Source organism: Somniosus microcephalus, chromosome 5 (genome assembly GCF_052327205.1).
Source record: "Somniosus microcephalus isolate GS21.2 chromosome 5, FLI_Smic_1.0, whole genome shotgun sequence".
Lineage (NCBI taxonomy): Eukaryota > Metazoa > Chordata > Chondrichthyes > Squaliformes > Somniosidae > Somniosus > Somniosus microcephalus.
In genome coordinates, this window is record NC_140991.1 from 178,734,943 (window position 1) to 178,754,658 (window position 19,716).

Sequence of the window (19,716 nt, forward strand, 5' to 3'; positions counted from 1 at the left end):
TTGGAGGTCAATCAAAACAGCCCCAGGACATTGCTGCAGGAGTTCCTCAGGGCAGTGTCCTAGGCCCAACCATCTTCAGCTGCTTCATCAATGACCTTCTCTCCATCATAAGGTCAGAAGTGGGGATGTTTGCTGATGACAGCACAGTGTTCAGTGCCATTCGCAACTCTTCAGATAATGAAGTAATCCATGTCCGCATGCAGCAAGACCTGGACGACATTCAGGCTTGGGCTGATAAGTGGCAGGTAACATTTGCACCACAGAAGTGCCAGGCAATGACTATCTCCAACAAGCGAGCCTCTAACCACCAGCCCTTGACATTCAACGACATTACCATCATTGAATCCCCCACCATCAACATCCTGGGGGTTACCATTGACCAGAACCTTAACTGGACCAGCAACATAAATGTCATGGCAACAAGAGCAGGTCAGAGACTAGGTATTCTGCGGCGAGTGTCTCACCTCCTAACTCCCCAAAGTCTTTCCACCATGTACAAGGCACAAGTCAGGAGTGTGATGGAATACTCTCCACTTGCCTGGATGAGTGCAGCTCCAAAAACACTCAAGAAGCTCAACACCATCCAAGACAAAGCAGACCGCTTGATTGGCACCCCATCCACCACTTTAAACATTCACTCCCTCCACCACCGGCGTACCATGGCTGCAGTGTGCACCATCTACAAGATGTAATGCAGCAACTCACCAAGGCTTCTTCAGCAGCACATCCCAAACCCGTGACCTCTACCACCTAGAAGGACAGGGCAGAAGGCGCATGGGGACACCACCACCTCCAAGTTCCCCTCTAAGCCACACATCATCCTGACTTGGAAGTATATCGCCGTTCCTTCATCGTCGCTGGGTCAACATCCTGGAACTCCCTCCCTAACAGCACTGTGGGAGTACCTTCAGCACACGGACTGCAGCGGTTCAAGAAAACGGCTCACCACCACCTTCTCAAGGGCAACTAGGGATGGGCAATAATTGCTGGCCTTGCCAGCAATGCCCACATCCCATGAATGAAGTAAACAAAAAATTCCGCCTATATAGCAAAGTCCAACCATCATAGATATCAGTTTACAACCATTTCAGTTCACTCCATGTGATATTAATGAATGAAATGGAAACAGCAAAGGTCATGGGCACTAACAACATCCCAGCTGTAATGTTGCAGTCCTGTGAACCAGAGTCAGACACTAACTTAGTTGAGCTGCCCAATATAGTTATGATGCTGTCATAGATTCTGAGGGCTCGATTTTGCCAGGCCCGAGGAGGCGGGATTGGAGGCGTGTGAGGTGGTAAACTCGCAAAAAATGGCGTGCGGTCCCGATCCCGCCTCCGAGCAATTTTCCCACATGCGAGCTTTCTGACCCCATTTCCATCCCACCTCCAAGAGGAGGGATAGGACCTTAAGGCCCTTAACAACCACTTAATTGCCTCTGTAATCCCATTTTGAGAAGTCTTTCTGGTTTTCCCACTTTTCCCATGTGCTGCACGTCTCCTCTGGAACACGCCAGTGAATCCTGGCGGCATCACAAGTGGATTGCTTACTAACAGCTGCAGCTCCACCATTAAAAAGGAGTTTTCACCAATCATCATTTGAAGGTGGCAGAACTTTGTTGTCTCAGGTCTGGGGGAACATTTAGCAGGCCTACTCATTGTTGTGGAAGTTTGGAGCCTGACACCCATCTCCAGTGTGACCTCCTGGGAAACCCCTCACCCCACCTTAAATGAGCGCTTCCTCAACTGAGGTATATACCAGAAGAATGGGAACTATTTATTTCATTTCCTCCTGGACATCAGATATCAGATTTGGACGAAGACCAGCCGCGGCAGCAGCAGAACCCTGACCAACAGCAGCACCAACTGCAGGAGCAACAGCAGGAGCTCCAAGCTGCTGCTCACCCACCTGAAGCTGCACAGGCCAGAAGACACCAGCGCATGGAAGCACGTCGGCGCAGGAGATACCCCCAAAACAGGCTTTACAGACAGAGGATCAGCTACCTCAACATGACTGAGCAGTAGTGCCAAAGGAGGCTCCGACTTTCGCGAGAGGTAGTGGGTGACATCTGCGCAATGCTGCAGCAAGACCTGGAGCTCAGAGGAGCAGGTGGACGCCCCTTACCAGTGGCCGTCAAAGTCACCACCGCACTCAACTTTTGCTTCAGGCTCATTCCAGGGATCAGCAGCAGACATCAGCGGCGTCTCCTAGGCAGCCACACACACTTGCATCACGCAGGTAACTGATGCCCTCTTTGCCATCGTGCACAATTACATCAATTTCTCCAAGGATCAAGCCAGTGTAACTGCGCGTGCGTTTGTATTCAACAATCTAGCAGACTATCCAAGGGTGCAGGGCGTCGTAGACTGCACACATGTGGCCCTTAAGGCACCCCATCACAATCCAGGTATTTTGGTCAACCGCAAGGGCTTCCACTCCCTCAACGTGCAGCTAGTGTGAGACCACAAGAAGGAAATTTTGCATGTTTGTGCCATGTACCCTGGCAGTTGCCATGACTCCTTCATCCTGCGCCAGTCTAGTGTGCCTCCGCTCTTCAGTCCACCAGAACAACTTTTTGGATGGCTACTTGGAGACAAGGGCTATCCCCTGAAGATGTGGCAAATGATGCCGTTGAGGAGCCCTTCCAACGACGCTGAGGAGCACAACAACTCCAGCCACATTTCCACCAGATCCATAATCGAGCAAACCATCGGCTTGCTGAAGATGTGCTTCAGATGCCCTGATAGATCAGGTGGAGCCCTGCAGTACTCAGCAGCCAGGGTCTCCAGAATGGTCGTGGTTTGCTGTGCACTTCACAACATGGCACAGCATTGTGGCTTGCAGATGCCTGAGGAACAAGTGGCTCATCACATAGCCTCCTCAAATGAGGAGGAGGAGGAGAGCGACAACGAACAGCTTGCAGAGGGGCATCAACCAACGGCAGCAGCATGTGAGCACATTGCTGCCCAGGATGCAAGGCACGCACTCATCTTGGCCAGATTTGCTTAGCCTGCACAATCAAACACTTTTGCCTTGCACCTTCTTATCAGACCATCGACAATGGCCAAGAACCTGCGGATTCCTATCACTCTGACCACCATACTGACAATTGCAAGTCATCCTAAGCCCACAATGTGGAAGTCCCATTAGCGAAATGACACACGCCACAACTGCAACAGTTTGCCACCAGAATATTTGATGACAATAACCAACTGATGGCTTTTCAAAATTAAACATAACGTTACACCCAAGTGACTACCCTTGTGAGTACTTGTGCAGTATCTTCCTCTTACGCGTGCTCCTACATGGTGCTTCCCCTGTGGCTTCAGCAGCTGTGGAGGCCCCTTGCTCACTTTCTTGCTGCTCCTGTCTCGACACCTTTGGCGGGCGTCCTCTGGGGTTATGAACCTGTGAGGGCTCAGCAACAGTCTGCTGCTCCTGCAGCTGTGCAGGGGTTGAGACGCCGATCTCAATTGGGTGGGGACTCTGGTGGGGCTCTGACCGAGGGCTTTGCAGTGGCATGGCCGTGTGAGCGCTTGGTGAGGAGCCCCCACTTACTTGTTGTCTGCCACCAACATCCCTCTCATGGGTCAGCCCCACTTCAGAGCTAGCAAGTGGCTTGACAGCACCTTGCTGCACTTCAGGGGGGCCATGAGGACCCGTTTCTGTACTGGAAGTCCTACTCCCGAGGACTTGCATGAAGGTCTGGTTTGTTTACTCAATAGCTGACCATCGCTCCTCAAGAGATGTCAGTCTATTCTGAACAATTACCATGTTTTCCATTCCCTGGTGACTAAGCTCCTCCATGGACGTAGCCATCCTCTCCTCTCCCGCAGCCATCCTCTCCTCTATGGTAGTCAGCCTTACCATGGAGGTAGCCATCCTTTCCACGGAGGTTGCCATCCTTTCGGTGGTGATGCATTCATGCGCCAACGCCTCCACAAAGGCTCTGCTCATGTTAGCGATGGACTCCTCCATTCGCTCCACACTCGCAGCGACCCTGGAGACAAAACCTGCCAGAGACTCCTGCACCTGTTCCTGGAGTTGCAGCACCGCTCTCCTTCTGGATGGACCCGGAGGCACAGGGTCGACATGCAGCAGAGCCGAGCTGGGAGCATCCTGCACCCTCCAACGAGGACTCTCCACTGCTGTCCCTGTCTCCACCATCTGCTGATGCTCACTTGTGAGCTGTGATACACCAGATGACAACCCTACTCTATGTCCCGAAGGTCCCACCGAGGTGTGAGTGTCTGCGCTGGTGATGTGTGCGTTTAATTCTGCTGACGTAGCGCCCTCAGAGGTTGCAGCTTCCTCTGAGGAGTCTGGAAGCTCAGGCTCTTCCTCCTGGACAGTGGGGATGGGGGCTGTCGATAGTCCTGTGGGGGAGTAAAGGAAAGAGTTAGAGATGTGAGGTCAAGGTTACATGCACATTGAATAGTGCAGATGATCATAAGTCAATCTGTTAGAGCATCAGATTCATTATCCGTGACTCATGTAATGTCAATGAGAGAGATGCCAAACTATTCTGTCACCAGCTTGCTGTGATGTGCCTGCCTGTCCGTCCCCCACCTGGGAATCGTCCTCGATCCCAGCGATTTCCAGGGCCAACTCCTCCGAGGTGGTGAGCTGGGCTACTGAGGGTGGCCCTCCTCCTGTCCTTGCTCTTTCCCTCTTATTGTGGGCTCTCTTTTCCTGCAATGAGGGACACAAGTGGAGTTTGAGTGAGAATGAAGGAGTGAGTGTAGAGATTCCATAGCATAGATGCTTAGAAGGAGACAAAGGGCCCTCCCTGTATGTTGTAAATTATCATTGCATCACAGTGATAGAGAGTGTGAGGGCTGCATGGTCGAATAGTTAAGTGAATGTGACCATAGAGAGAGAGGGAATGGGTAAGGGTGCAGGGATGTAAGTGTCAAGTGAGATGTGGAGGAAGAGGTTGGGAAAGCAGAGTGCTGGTGAGGAGAGGCGATGGGAATCAGATTGAGGGTGATAGGAAAGTCATACTCACTTTTCCTGTGTGCAGAAGGTCATGAAGCCTCTTCCTGCACTGCAGCCAGGTTCTGCGGCACATAGACATAGAGTTGACCTCCTGGGCCATTTGCATCCACACAGCTTTAGTCGAGGCTTCTTCCTCCCTGAGGAAGGGAAGAGCACCTCCTTATTTGCTCTTGCTCCCTCCACCAGAGCATGCAGGGCGGCGTCATCGAACCCTGGAGCATACTTTGGCCTACTGCTGGACATAGTTGCTGAATGAAGCGATCACAGCAATGGGCATAAAGTTTGCCGTCTCCAGAAGAAGCAAGGCTGCTTGCAGGCCTTAAATCCAGCAGCATTGATGACATCATCGGAGGCGACTTTCAGGATAGAAAGACTAATTGGGCCAGGGGTTCCCACATGCTGGAAATCAATTGCCCAATTAGGGGAAAATCGCACCTTTTTCCCACATCACACTGGAGTCGGGTTTAGGACTCGAAAAACACCTGACATGCTCCCAGCCTGCCCCAATGGCAAAATCGAGCCCATGGAATCAGAGGCCGGAATTTTGCCAGCACTCGGGGGCGGGTTTGGAGGTGGGACTTCCGGGAAAATCGCAAAGATTGACAGTGGGTCGGAAACCTGCTGTCAACCCGTCTCCAATCAATCTACCCAAGTGTCGGGTCCCCGATTTGCACATGGACCCGACACCTAGTGGCGGGAAGAGGATTATAGCCACTTAACTGCCTGTTTACAGGTTGTTAACAGGCAGTTAACAGGCTTTTTGTAATTTTGACTGTTCTACTGCGGGCTTCCCGATGTCCGGACACCACGCCAGGTAAGTGTGGTGTGCTGTGGGTCTACTGTTATGTTTCTGCATTGATGACAGCTGCAGAAGTGGTATGAAAGATCCAATAGTGCACTGGTGAGTTTCAGAGGTAAGAAAATGTTGGGAAAATCATTTTTAAAGCATTTACACTTTTCTGTAGGTAACAAGTTTTGGATTGTATATGTAGTCCCACCTCATTGGGAGAACCTCTCTCACCAATGACGGATCGCTTCTGTAACCTCACCTGCAGCTACCATCTGTTCTAGCCTAAGGAGGGAGTCACAGGAGAGCCTGGGTGCAAGAGCTCACCTTCGTACAGTGTTTATCAGTGTTTGCAGCACCTCAATGCTGTCAAACACTGAGAAATCAGCTGTCAAAACAAATTTTGCGTGGCCCCTTTAAGAAAACTGGCAGATGAAGTGTCATCAACTGACGTCATCTGACACCGGCTTCCTATTAATCAGCCGACAAGCCCGCAAGGCGGGCTTAACGAGGCTAATTGATGCAAAATCACGTCTGTGCGCCTCATGTAGTTGGAGGCGGGACTGGAACCCGGAAGGCAGCTTTCCCGCATCCAAGCTGCCTCAAACTGGAAAATCGCGGCCAGTGAGTCACAAGGGCACAGAAGGGGGCCATTTAGCCCATCAAGTCTGTGCCGGCTCTCTGTGGAGCAATCCCATCAGTCCATTCCCCCGCTGTATCCCTGTAGCCTTGCAAGTTTATTTCCCCCAAGTGCCTATCCAGCCTCCCCTTGAAAGCATTGAGTGTCTCTTCTTCCACCAGTTCCATCGGCAGCGAATTCCTGGTCATCACCACTCACGGCATAAAAATCTTTTTCCTCACATTCCCCCCTGTATCTCTTGCCCAAAACCTTAAAACTGTGTCCCCTAGTCCTTATACCATTAACTAGTGGGAACAGCATTTCCCCGTCTAGCCTATCCAAACCCGTCATAATCTTGTACACCTCTATCAAATCACCCCTCAACCTCCTTTGCTCTAATGAAAACAAATCCAGCTTCTCCAACCTGTCCTTGTAGCGAAGATCCCCCATCCCGGGAACCATTCTGGTAAATCTCCTCTGCACCCTCTCAAGGACCTTCACATCCTTCCTAAAGTGTGGTGACCAGAACTGGATGCAATACTCCAGTTGTGGCCTAACCAGCACTTTATAAAGGTTCAGCATAATTTCTCTACTTTTGTACTCAATTCCTCTATTTATGAAACCCAAGATCCCACATGCTTTGTTAACCATTCTCTCAATATGACCTGCCACCTTCAGAGACCTGTGCACATTAACTCCCAGGTCCCTCTGTCCCTGCACACTCTTTAAAACTGTGCCATTAAGTGTATATTGCCTCTCCCTGTTCCTTCTGCCAAAATGCATCACCTCACACTTCTTTGTATTAAATTCCATCTGCCAGTTGTCTGCCTTTCTATGTCCTGTTGCAGTCAATTGGTATCATCATCACTGTTTGCCACACCCCCAAATTTGGTGTCATCAGCAAATTTAGAAATTCTACTCTGTATTCCAATATCCAGGTCATTTATATATATATATATATCAAAAAAAGCAGTGGCCCCAGCACTGACCCTTGGGGAACACCACTGTCTACCATCCTCCAGTCTGAAAAATAGCCATTTATCACAACTCGCTGTTTTCTGTCCTTAAGTAAATTCCTTATCCAAGCTGCCACTGACCCACCTATTCCATGAGCCTCAATTTTGTTAACCAGCCTTCTAAGTGGTACTTTGTCAAATGCCTTCCGAAAATCCATGTAGGCAACATCCATTGCATCCCCTTCATCAATCCTCTCTGTTACTTCATCGGAAAATTCAATTAGATTAGTCAAACATGAAATACTCAGCAGGTCAGGCAGCATCTGTAGAGAGAGAAACAGAGTTAATGTTTCAGGTCGATGACCCTTCGTCAGAACTGGAAAACGTTGGCGATCTAACAGGTTTTTAAGCAAGTGTAGGGGCAGGGAAAGGGGGAGGGGAGGAAAGAACAAAAGGGAAGGTCTGTGTTAGGATGGAAGGCAGGAGAGATTAAAAGGCAAAAGGGATGATAGTGCAAGGCAAAAGGAAATGGTAATGTGACAAGCTAAGAAACAAAAGATCACTCTAGATGAAGGGTAAATGGCAATGGCAGGTTGATCAACAGCTGCCATGTGAGAGAGAGCATAAAAATGATAGGGGCAGAGGTTATGGTCTGAAATTGTTGAACTCGATGTTGAGTCCAGAAGGCTGTAAAGTGCCTAATCGAAAGATGAGGTGCTGTTCCTGGAGCTTACTTTGAGCTTCATTGGAACAGTGTAAAAGGCCAAGGACGGTGAGGTCTGAGTCAAACACGATCTGCCTTTTACAAATTCATGTTGGCTCTCCTTAATTAGCTTAAACCTCTCCAAGTGCCTGTTAATTTTTTCCTTGATTATTGTTTCTTAAACTTTACCCACCACTGATGTTTAACTGACTGGCCTGTAGTTACTAGGATTGTCCTTATACCTTTCTTGAACAATGTTGTCACATTTGCAACTTTCCAATCCTCAGGCACCTCCCCCACATCTGGGGAAGATTGGAAAATTATGACAAGCCCTTCCACTGTCTCTTCCCCCAATTCCCTTAGCAACCTGGGATGCAAGCCATCTGGACCAGGCGACTTGTCCACTCTAAGCATACCTAGCCTTTAATTTACATCCTGTCTTATCAATTTTCACCCCATCCATTGCTTCTACCTTTTCCACTTCTACTGATATTTTGTCAGCAGCCACCTCCTTAGTAAACACCGATACAAAGAAATCATTGAGTATCCTAGCCTTGTCCTGTACCTTCTTTGTCTCTAATAGGCCCCACCCCGCCGCTTACTACCTGCTTACTGTCTAAATGCCGGTAGAAGATTTTTGGGTTCCCTTTTATGTTAACCACCATTCTACTCTCATATTCTCTCTTTGCCAATCTTATTTTCATCTTCACGTCCCCTCTCAACTTATTGTATTTGGTCTGGTTCTCCCTTGAAGAATTCACCTGACATGCATCATGCACCCTCTTTTTTTGTTTCATCATCTTCTCTATCTCCCTCACCTTCCAAGGAGCACTTGCTTTGGTTCCCTTACCGTTCCCTCTTGTTGGAATGTACCTAGCCTGTATTTGGAACATCTCCTCCTTAAAGATCACCCATTGTTCCGTTACAGTTTTTCCTGTCAGTTTTTGATTCCATTTTACCCTGGCTAGATCCTTTCGCATCCCATTGAAGTTAGCCCTATTCCAGTTTAGAAGTTCCACTCTATAGTGTTCCTTGCTCCTCTCCATTGCTATTCTAAATCTGATGATATATGATCACTAGTACCCAAGTACCCAAGTGTTCTCCCACAGACACTTGCTCGGCCTGGCCCACCTCATTCCACAGCACCAGATCCAGCAATGCCTCCTTCCTAGTTGGACCAAGAACATATTGGTCAAGGAAATTCTCCCGAACACATTTCAGAAATTGCTCCCCTCCTTTCTGTTGTGTCTGTGTGTTGATAGAGACACTGAAGACAGGAGTTGGTTTCATAGGTGTTTACTAAACAAAGTCTGGAGGGGAACTAACTGATACAACACAATATACAGGCTTATATAGCCCGAGTGGCCATTACCGGCATTACAGTACACATGGGGCTCTTAAAGGCACATACACTACAATTCCTCCCCTTTTAGCCAACCAGTACATAATATTTGAAGTAATTATTAATTACATGTTACAAGAAAAATAATCTACACATTGCTGCAGTTAATTAATTATAAGTCAGTCTCTCTGGAGGCTTCCTGACTCGGTCCGGATAACACCTCGGTGGTGTAGTAGTTTCTGGTGGTGTAGTAGGTTCTTTTGGCAAGGCTGATTCGGCTTGAATGCCAGTGTCGGGTTCATCGGGTTCCAGTATCACCGGATCGGAGGTAGATATGGGTATCTCTACTTCATCGTTAGGCGTATAGAGTTGTGGTGTAGGTTGTCCCTTTTCGGATGACTCTATGATTTGGTCAGCATGGCGCCTTATTATGCTTTCTCCGATGTCCACGGTATACATCAGCGGTCCTAGTCGTGTGCAGATAGTTCCAGGCTGCCATTTCTCGGTACGGTAGTCCCGGGCCAAAACTTGTTGACCTATCTGGAAGGTTCTAGTTGGCCTTTCATTCATGCCTTGAAATTGCCGGTTCTCCATGTCCCTTCTGATGTTGGGCTTGATCAAATCCAGCCGGCATCTTAGGCTTCTATTGAAGAACATCATGGCGGGAGTTTGGTTTGTAACCATATGTGTTGCATTCCTGTATGCGAATAAGAAGTTATCCACCTTGTGCTGAAGTTTTATGTCTTCATTACCCATGGCCTTTATGGCCTTCTTGAAGGTCTGGACAAACCTTTCAGCCAATCCATTGGTGGCGGGATGGTATGGGGCGGACATGTAGTGCTTAACCCCATTGTTTTTTTAAGAACTTCCTGAATTCTTCGGACACAAATTGCGGTCCATTATCAGAACAGATCTGTTCCAGCAGCCCATTCCTGGCAAATATGGTCCTTAATACTGTGATGGTTTTTTCCGTGGTGGTGGAGGACATCTTTATTACCTCCGGCCACTTGGAGTGTGCATCAACCGCGATTAAGAACATTCTAGAAATTGGGTTGGTAGCGTGGCGCTGAGCACCTAAAGAGACCTAGAATTGGGGCAAAGCCCTATGTTGGGGCGAACGCTATGAGGATAGCGCCGACTCAGAAATTGACTATACATTTAGCGCCTGCGCTAAGTGTTTGCACGTGCCCGCGGGCGCAAACGGCTCATGACGTCATTTCAGTGTGCAACGCCTTTTAGGAGTGCCTGAGCGCATATTGGGTGGCGCCCGGAGCCTTAGCGCCCAGCGCTATTAGTGACAGTTCGAAGGAGGGCTAACAGGCCTTTCTCGGAGTAGAATCATCTGCCACTTGGCCTGCTCATTGCGATCGCTGCTGGAGAGAGTTGGCGAGCTAATGTGGAGCGGAGTTCTGGGATTTGAGCTTTACAGTACTTGGGACCTTCAACCCTGTCCGAAGCACTTGCAGCACTACACCTAAAAGCCTTTTGACCAACTGGCATCGGAATGGGAGCTTGTTTGGAGGGCGACGGCCTCATCGCCCAACACTGTGAAGGGGCAGAGAGACGGCGGGAGAGAGGGCCGGGATTGGCCAGAAGGAGGAGGGGCAATGGAGGTCGGCCAATCCGACGGGAGGCTGCGAGGGTCTTTAGGCAGCAGGTGACAAGCCTTGACATGTCGGAGGAGCAGTGTTTGCGAAGGCTCCGAATCTGGAGGGACATTGTTACTGATCTGTGCCATCTGCTTGGTCAGGATCTGCAGCCGCGTGAACGCGGCAGAACCTCTCTGTCTGTGATGGCTACACTGACTGAAGGCCTCCATTTTTATGCCAATGGATCCTTTCAGTCAGCCATTGGGGACAATGCGACTGTCGCTCAGGCTGCAGTCCGCTGTTGCATCCGGCAAGTGACAGATGCCCTTTATAGGCGAACGCGTCCATTCATTACCTTCCCTCGGACCCTGCACAAGCAGGCGGAGGAGGAGGAGTAGGAGGGGGAGGAGGAGGAGGAGGAAGAGCAGGCGGAGGAGGAGGAGGAAGATGGAAGGGCTGCTGAAAGTGGAAGGTCCATTCGTCAGAGGCTCCTCTGGACTCGTCTCAACACCCCTGTGGCGGAATGATGAGAGTCTTACCTCATGCACACTTTGGATGTTTGAGGGCCTCTGCATGCCAGCATCACTGAAAGTAGTCACATGCACCAAGCAACATTTAAACTTCTGTTTATTGACACAAAAGTCTTTCATTACAGCTAAACAATGTAAAGTGAGCAGAAACCATAACTGCCAAAATAAAAGTGACCTGTTCGGCAAAGCAGCAAAACTCAACAAAAATCTGCACCTATAACAGCAGGTGAGGGTGTCTGTGAATTTGGACAAACAAACGTCTCAGCACCTCCCTCTACAACTGGCCCCTTGAAGGAGAACGACTTCTCGTTCGCGCCCGGCCCCTTCCCTCCCTGCTGCTCCTACGTAATTGCACCCCAGTGGCGGCCTCAAGGCTGGGGGACGCTTGCCGACTGTCTGGAAGCGCAGAAGCCCCTGAGGTACGGCCTGGCCGACCTCTGGGCTTGGAGGGTGCGGACGCGGGATGCTTGCTTTGAGCATGGCTGGAAGCAGTGTGGCCTGCAGGTGGTGGCAGCTGCAATGCAGGCGTCCCAGCGCTGGCATGTGCAATGGTCTCCTGCCGAGAGAGGACACCTGCACCATGGTCGGACGACACACTGGCTATCTGAGGGGAGCGGCTCGGCTCATCCGCCACAATCGCAGGCTCCACGGATTCCTGGCCTTCTACGGGAGTGGAAGGGCCCGGGGTGATCCTATCTGATGCAGAGAGGGTGGCTGCAGTGAGACATCGCGTTGTGTCAATCTGGCTGTGGAGGAGCCCAGCAAGTGAATGCGTAGCAACAGTGAGGACCTGTGTGCCAGGTGCCAGTGCTTCGGAGAAGGCCTGGACAGTTCTTCCCATGGCTTCGGACAAGGCAGGAGCCGACCACTCCACTGCCTCGGACAAGCCCTGCACAGACCTTTCCAGGGATTGTCCGAAGCCCTGAACAGTCCTTTCCATTGCCGACTCAAAGCCGTGGACAGTCCTCTCCATTGTTGGGCCGAAGCCCTGGATAGTCCTGTCCATTGTGGCCCCGAAGCCCTGGATAGACCTGTCCATTGTTTCCCCGAACACCTGGAGAGACCTCTCCATTGTTGCGCCAAAGCCCTGCAGAGTCCTCCCCATTGTTGCCCCGAAGTCCAACATACTCCTAGCCAATGAATCTATTGACTCAGGCATCTTCTCCACTGCAGCCATCAGCTCCGTGTGTCTGACCCGGGCCTGTTTGCTCATCTCTGCCAGGCGCCGGACCTCATCTGCACTCTGTGCAGCAGTCATGACGACCTGCCTTGCCCTGCGGGGAGACGGTGGCCGAACTTGCCAATCCCCCCGCGTTGCTCCATGCCACTTGGTCCGGCAACTGGTTCATCCTCCGAGCCATCCCTCTCCCCTCCAGGGGACTACTATCCCCAGTCTGCAGATGTCTCAGCTCCCCGGATTCTGCAACGGCTGGTCCGGATTCCTCCTGGTCCTCGCCTCCAGTGGCACTGGCACTGGCAGCGGCAGCTTCAGCGCATTGAGCCCGAGTTGGTGCTGCTTCATCTGAAAGTGGGAGGTGGAAGAGTGGCTTCAGCAAAAGGACAGGTTTGCTGAAAGGCATGCCAGATTGCGGCATGGCTCTGACATGGCTGCACACTGAGGATGCATGCTGGCGGGGGGACCAAGTGGAAGGCAACAGGTGGAAAAGGTGAGAGTCTTACCCTCGCTGTCGGAAATGGGGTCGGCAGATGCAGTGGTCACAGGACCAGACAGACGTCCTCCAAGTATCTGGTGCACTCTCTCCTCCAGATCTGTGAGAGTGCCCACTTGTGCAGGTCCACCACCGGTTCGACGCCGTTCTTTTCTAATCTGCGCCATCTTGGACTGCAGGGGAAAGAAGGGGAGGTTCTGTTACATGAGGCCTTGAGACATCATCGCATGCCCCCCATTGTGCAAGAGCCCTTACATGAGGCCTTGAGACATCATCGCATGCCCCCCATGGTGCAAGAGCCCTTACATGAGGCCTTGAAACATCTGTCCATGTGTCTGCCCAGAAAGGGCCATGGGTGCACACTGACAGATGGCCAGTGGCGCATCATTGCAGCAGGGTGCCCGAAGTCAGCTGCAGATGGAGGGAAGCACAAGTTTGGTAAACCATTACTCACCCTAACGATCCGTGTGAGGTCGTTGAATTTCTTCCTGCACTGAACAGGGGTCCTGGTCGCCATGCTGCTGGAGTTGACCCTCACAGCAACCTCCCTCCAAGATCGTCGATAAGACTTCTGATTTGGCCTCTTGCCATTATCCGGATACAGGACCTGTCGACGGTGTTCAACTGCAGCCACCAAGTGGTCCAGAGCCTCAGTGCTGAAGCGCTCTGCTCTCTGCCTAACCTTCTCCATAATGAACAACTTTGTACCGCCAGACAAGGGCGAGCGCCGAATCTGAGGCTGACAGGGCGTTGGGTGTTGAAGCTCAGTCTGACTGACCCACCCCTTTAAGAGCCGGCCGGCGCCTGCAGGTCTCGTGCTTTGCCGTAATTGAGTTCACCTGCGCTGCGCCCGTCCGCGTCGAAATTGAGTAGCGCCTGACCTTTTGCGCCTTAAGAGCACCGTGCAATGGCTGATTTAACGCCTCAATCCCCTTTGGGGGCGATGCAACCCAATATCGCACCAGGCGCGGATAGCTCTCGTCTGGCTATAAACTTAGCGCATCGCCAGTTCTAACGCCTCAAGCGGGGCTATACCCAATTTCTAGGCCATTGAGTCCATAAATGGACCAGCAAAGTCGATGTTTACCCTTTGCCAGGGAGATGAGGGCCACTCCCATGGATGTAGAGGGGCTTGGGGTGGAGCGTTTTGGGCCTTCTGGCATCCTAGGCAGCTCTTGGTCATTTCTTCGATGTCTCCATCGATACCTGGCCACCATACAAACGCCCTGGCTAGGTTCTTCATTTTCACTCCACCCAGATGCCCCTCATGAAGCTCCTTTAGAACTTTATCCTGGAGTTTGGGTGGAATCACCACTCTGGATCCACACATCAAGGTTCCTCGGCACACTGACAGCTGTTCTCTTCTTTGCGAGAATGCTGGCAACAGTGGTTCGCCATGTGCTGGCCATCCCTTCACTGTTAAATCGTAGACTCGTGAGAGAGTCGGGTCATTTCTAGTTTCCCTTTCAATGGCAGAATTTGTTACTGGTAGACATTCGACTATGGTAGAGTGGAAAATCTCCACTGGGTCTACGGTAGGTGGTGCTTCTACCGCTGGCAACGGTAGGCGCGATAACCCGTCAGCATTCCCATGCTGTTTTGATCCTTTGTATTCTATGTTATATTGGTGTGCCCCTAGAAAAAGGGACCACCTCTGTAGCCTTTGCGCTGTCATAATGGGAACACCCTTTTTAGGGTTGAATATGGAGATGAGGGGTTGATGGTCAGTCAACAAGGTAAATCTTTGTCTGTGTAGGTAATGGTTGAATTTCTTCACTCCCCATACCAGGCTGAGTGCTTCCCTGTCGATTTGGGCATAGTTACGCTCAGCTGAGTTCAACGAGCGTGACGCAAAAGCTATCGGCCGTTCCGAGCCATCAGGGAATTTATGCAATAATACTGCTCCTACGCCGTAAGGGGATGCATCGCACGCCAGTCTGATTGGCAGTGATGGGTTGTAATGAGCCAAAACTTCTTTGGACGTGATTAAGTCTTTGCATTTATGGAAGGCACGTTTACAGTCTTCGCTCCATTTCCAAATTACTCCTGTTTGTAGCAGTTCATTAAGAGGGTGTAGAAGAGTTGATAAGTTCGGTAAAAATTTATGATTGTAATTTATTAATCCCAGGAACGACCTTAATTGTGAAACATTTTCAGCTGCTGGGGCTTTTATGACCGCTTCAATTTTTTCAGGTAACTTATGCAACCCTTCCTTATTAATTATGTGGCCACAATATGATATTTGATTTTGGAAAAATTTGCACTTGGGACGATTTGCTCGTAGGCCCCGTTCTCTCAGCCTAGTGAGCACCTGCTCCAAATTGGCAAGGTGCTCGTTGTCGTTTTCTCCTGTTACAAGGATGTCGTCTAGGTAGCATTGAGTCCCCGGAATCCCTTGGAGGACTTGCTCCATAGCTCTTTGCCAGATAGCTGGAGCGGATGCTACTCCGAAAACCAGTCGATTGTACTGGTACAGACCTTTGTGTGTATTTATCGTGAGATTTTTTAGAGGCCTCTTCAACCTCCATCTTGCCTGTGCCAAGTCAATTTTGGTGAAACGTTTCCCTCCGGATAGTGAGGCGAAAATATCTTCTATCCTCGGAAGAGGATACTGTACCGTGTGAAGGACCGGGTTTACAGTCACCTTGAAGTCTCCACAGATGCAAATTTTTCTCTGTTCTTCAGATTTATCATTATTCAATGCTTTCTTCATGACTGGAACGATGGGTGTTGCCCACTCGCTCCAATCTATTTTGGATAATCCGCCTGCCTTTTCCAAATTCTCCAGCTCTGCCTCGACTGCTGGACGAATTGAGTATGGCACCGGTCTTGCCTTAAAAAACTTGGGAATTGCTGCATCTTCCACTTTTATTGAGGTGGTGATGCCTTTCAAGGTTCCTAGTTTCTCTTGAAACGCTTCTTTGGCGTTGGCCAAGATGTCTTTTAATCGTTCAGGTATGACGTCATCATCGTTTTTTTTCTTACTGGTCACCGTCAGTGCCTGAATGGAGTGCCAGTCTAAACGTATTTTCCTGATCCATTCACGTCCCAACAGCGGTGGACCACCATCTTGTAGAATGTATAAATACAACTTTTGTATTTCCTTGCCGTTGTATACAACAGGCACCCTTATTTTTCCTTTGGGGTATACTTTCTGCCCCGTATATGTTTTCAAGATAATGGATGTGTCTTTTAAAGGTATATGCGGAAATAGCCGCTCGTAATCCCGTCGATTTATGACGGTCAGAGCTGATCCTGTATCTAGCTCCATTTTCACTGGGGACCCTGCTATCGTGAGGGTAACCCAAATGGTCTGGTAATCATCTTTGGCAATTACATTATGTAATTTGAGACAGCTTAGTCTCTTGTTTTCGGAGTCGCTATCGCTCTTCTGGTCTTCAGAGCTACTGTCTGTCATCATTTGTACCTTTCTGTACTTTTCTTTATTGATTTTATTTTCCTGTCTGTGGATTTTCTTTGTCCAGATCGGCATACTCGTGCAATGTGTCCAATCTTTCCGCATTGCCTGCATGCTTTGTCCTTGAACCAGCAGTCCCTCTGGTCATGGGTGGATCTGCCACAGCAATAACATCTCTCGAAACCCTGTGTCATTTCATGGGTGCCGAAGTCCTGTGTCTTTTGTTGTATCTCTGCAGCTCCTCTTGCAGCTGCTTCGTATGATACAGCCATACTGAAAGCCTTGTCCAGTGTTAAATCTTTTTCAGAAAGCAGCCTTTTCTGTGTTCCTTCACTTAAGAGACCGCAGACGAATTTGTCTCGAAGATAATCTGCTAGTCCTGCCCCAAATTGGCAGTGTTTTGATAGCTTTCTTAATTCGGTGAGGTAATCAGCGTTACTTTCATTCTTGTGTTGATTTCTCTTGAAGAATTTGAATCGTTCCGCTATCAGCAGCGGTGTTGGGTTTAAGTGCTCCTGTAGGGTATCAACAATTTCTTTACAATTTCGTAACAGCCCGTATGTCTTTGCGCCCATTAGATTTAGCAGTACTGAAGCTTTTTTTTCATCTTCTATTCCATTTGCGGTGCAATATACCTCCACTCTTTCCACATATGTGGTCCAATCCTCTATCTCGTTATCAAAAGCATCAATATTGCCAGACTTAGGCATCCTAGAAATAAAATGGTGCTTCCCGCGCTTTTCTTCCTTTTCTGCAGAAAAGATATGGCTCTTCCTGCGCTTCCCCGCCGCTGCTGCCGATGACAATGCTGTTTCCCGCAGTTTCCGTTTTATTTATTTATTTATTTACTGTTGGAGACTCGTTCCCGCCGGACTCTCTCTCTAGGTCTGAACGCCGACCTGCTTGCAGCGCCGGCCGTCTCCCGAGTGCTCCCTCCCCGTCTGTTACTGCTTGCCTCCGCTTTCGCTGCTTGGCCCAGCTGTAGAGCCAGCCGCTGGAGCCCCAGCCCGACGCCCAGGAAGGATTATTGCAGTACCTGCCACCAGCTTGGCTAGCTGGTGAAACCACAGCTTTTTCTTTTTCTTGATTTTTCTTCAACTTTGGACACCAGAGGAATCGATGTCCTTGAGGTGCTGCCGAATTGCAGGTAAGTCCGTTTCCAATTCGTCGCCACTGTTGTGTCTGTGTGTTGATAGAGACACTGAAGACAGGAATTGGTTTCATAGGTGTTTACTAAACAAAGTCTGGAGGGGAACTAACTGATACAACACAATATACAGGCTTATATAGCCCAAGTGGCCATTACCGGCATTACAGTACACATGGGGCTCTTAAAGGCACATACACTACACTTTCCCTTTACCCTAGCATTATCCCAATCGATATTTGGGTAATTAAAGTCCCCCAGTATCACCACTCTATAGCTCTTGCATATCTCTGTGATTTCCCTGCAGATTTACTCCTCTACCTCCCTCTCACTATTTGGAGACCTGTAGAATACCCCCAATAGCGTGATCATACCCTTTTTGCTCCTCAACTCTAACCAAATGGATTCTGTCCTTGTCCCCTCAAGAACATCCTCCCTTTCCAACACTGCAATGTCTTCCTTAATCAGCACAGCCACCCCACCTTCCTTTTTTCCTTCCCAATCTTTTCTGAACACCTTGTACCCTTGAATATTAAGTGCCCAGTCCTCACCGTTTTTAAGCCATGTTTCCGTTATTGCCACAACATCATATTGCCACACGACTAATTGTGCTCGTAGCTCACCAACCTTATTCATCACACTTTGTGCGTTTACATACATGCATTCTAAACCCATTTTTGAATTTTTCATAGTCTTTCTTAGTCTGCTTCTATCTAATACGGTACTACTACCGCCTTTATTACTATCTTCTCTAGTACTATCCAACATAATCACTCTTTTTGCACCTTATTCCTCGTTTCTACTCCTATATGCTGGTGCCCATCCCCCTGCCAAGCTAGTTTAAACCCTCCCCAAAAGCACTAACAAACCTCCCTGCGAGAATATTGGTCCCAGCTCTGTTGAGGTGTAACCCGTTCGGCTTGTACAGGTCCCACCTTCCCCAGAAACGGTCCCAATGCCTCAGGAATCTAAAGCCATCCCTCCTGCCATGCATTTATCTGTTTTATCCTCCTATTCCTGTACTCACTAGCATGTGGCACCGGGAGTAATCCAGAGATCACTACCTTTGAGGTCCTGCTTTTTAATCTCTCTCTAGCTCCCTAAATTCTGCCTGCAGGACCTCATCCGTCTTTCTGCCTATGTCGTTGGTACCGATATGGACAACGACCTCTGGCTGTTCACTCTCCCCACTCAGTGTCCTGCAGCCACTCAGTGACATCCTTGACCCTGGCACCAGGGAGGCAACATACCATCCTGGAATCACGTCTACGGCCGCAGAAACACCTCTCTGCTCCCCTAACTATTGAATCCCCTACCACTATTGCTCTTCCACTCTTTTTCCTCCCCCCCTGTGCAGCTGAGCCACCTGTGGTGCCGTGGACTTGACTCTGGCTGCACACCCCAGAGGAACCATCGCCCTCACCAGTACTCAGAACAGAATACTGGTTGGAGAGCGCGATGCACTCCGGGGACTTCTGCACTATCTGCTTGGTCCTCCTCTTCTGTCTGGCGGTCACCCATTTCCTCTCTACCTGCATACTTTTAAGCTGCAGGGTGACCACCTCTAGAAACGTGCTTTCCACGTAACTCTCAGCCTCGCGGATGTACCACAGTGACTCCAGCTGCTGCTCAAGCTCCGATACCCTGAGCTCGAGTTACTGTAGCTGGCGACACTTCCCGCACATGTGGTTGTCCAAGCTATGCAAAGCATCCAGGACTTCCCACATAGCACAGGATATGGAATCCACAGGACTGAGCTGCCCTGCCATGCTTCTGTTTAATAGACTAAGAACTAACCCAGCAGAAATAAACTTAAAACGTAACAAGAAACTCTCCCCAGCTACTCACCAATCAGCTCTTTCCCTCTATTTAATAGGCTATTAACTAACTTAGCAGAAATAAACTTATAAACTTAAAAAAAAATACAGTCACCAACTACCAACTACTCACTAATCAG